This window comes from Pteropus alecto, unplaced genomic scaffold (genome assembly GCF_000325575.1).
Source record: "Pteropus alecto unplaced genomic scaffold, ASM32557v1 scaffold7, whole genome shotgun sequence".
Taxonomy (NCBI): domain Eukaryota; kingdom Metazoa; phylum Chordata; class Mammalia; order Chiroptera; family Pteropodidae; genus Pteropus; species Pteropus alecto.
This window is the reverse complement of record NW_006494614.1, coordinates 35651237-35653131: the sequence shown is the minus strand read 5'-3', so window position 1 is coordinate 35653131 and position 1895 is coordinate 35651237. Positions and strand designations below refer to the sequence as shown.

The window sequence follows — 1895 nt, the reverse complement described above, 5'->3', positions numbered from 1 at the left end:
TCAACTGGCTTCGTCTTCCAGACAAGAATGCCAAGTTAATCTCTATTCATAAAAAGCAATTACAATTTGAAGACGCTTCATATTTGCCTCTTTTGCCAGCACCAAATCTGCCTCATCTGAATCTTTCCAGTTCATGAGAAATACTAATTCTCCACTGCTGTCTGTGGCACCAATTATTTGTTCAGGATCAAGACCTCTGGCAAATCCTTTTGGTTTATCAGCAGCATCCTTTTCTTTGATTGGCTATAATCAGACTGTCAGATAAAGATTTTCTTTTTGTACCATCTTTTTCTTTACAGCTTTTTGAAAATTAAGAAATGCTTCAATTAACTGGACAATCTAATTTTTCTTCAGGTCCCCAAGTATTGTCACATCTGTGAATCCTTTCCACTTCAGGAAATACTCCACCTTCCCATTCACTACACGCCGGTCTGGTACTTTTTCCTTTTTTTCCTTTTTTTTTTTTCCAATATAGTTTTATTGGAGGCCATTTTTTATTGCAAACTTGAAGGGCTATTATTTACTGCCTCTGAGCTGCTTCCGAGCTGTCTGCGGTGTGTACCTCCAGCCCTGCACGCCATCAGCTTGAGCTCTCAAACATGTACTCTTTACTCATGCTTTTGAATATATGTATATATATTCAAAATATGTAGGTATTATACAGATATACATATAAATCTCCAAGGAATAAAGAATCATATAGTTGTTTTTTGCGGGGAGGGGGGTTTCTGGTTTTTTTCAACATTAAATTTGTGTGATTCAACTATGTAGTTGAATGTAGTGGATTATTGATTTTCATTAATACATGGTATTTACTTTATTCATTTATTTCATTTGTGATGACCATATAGGTTATTTGCTGTGTGGCAAATAATGCTGCTGGCAACATTCTATTTCCTAGAACACATGTAAACGGTCTTTTGTTGGGTTGATATATTCACAATGAAATCCTAGATCATAAATTACAAATGTCTTCAGCTATAATAGATTATGACAAATTGCTTTTCCTATATTTCTGCCAAATTATTTATCTTTTTCTTTTTATTTATTAGAATTCTTTATATAGTCTAGATACAAGCACTTTGTCATTTATATATATTGCAATTTTAATATTGCCTTCTATGTCTTGACCAGGCAAATATATAAGAACTGAAGAAATTTTTGTATTCTAAGGTTATTGATCAAATGATTTTATGGCCCAGAGTAAAGAACCTTAGAAGCTTTTGAGTCCTGAAGCCTAAGTCTCAGATGAAGGAGACCAGAGATAATGTACATCATTTCAGTATATTGGAGAATAGTTCCTCTTGGAAATAGTAAGAATATTTGTCAAAACAGTTTCACCAAAAATGAGACCCTATGACTTCAAAATAAGACTTCTTTCTCATTTAAAAAAAAATTATTAAATTTATTGGGGCAACATTCATTAATAAAATTATATAGATTTCAAGTGTACAATTCAATAATACGTCATCTGTATATTGCATTATGTTCACCACTCAAAGTCAAATCTCCTTCTGTCACCATATTTGAGCCCCCTTTAGCCTTATCTATGTCCCTACTTGCCTTTATTCTCTCTGGTAATCACTAAATTGTTGTCTGTGTCTATGAGTTTTTTTGTTCGTCTTGTTCGTTTGTTGCTTTCAGTTTTATATGCCACACATAAGTGAAATCATATGGTTCTAAACTTTTTCTGTTTGACTTATTTCACTTAAGATGATAATTCAGCTTTCATAAAACTAGAAGGTGAAAGAAAAGAAGAGCTAAATAAATTAGGGACTGGGACAGAACATATACCTAGGATATTTCCTTCCTTTCATTTTACAGAGAGTAGTTAAAATGTGCAAGATCTAATTCTACTTGTTTTATTTTACCGGTGTTGCTTTTTTCTGCACCAT

General features: G+C 33.0%; 1 pseudogene; it reads right to left on the bottom strand.

The window, feature by feature from the left end:
- On the bottom strand, positions 1 to 1895 carry LOC107196745 (annotated as a pseudogene).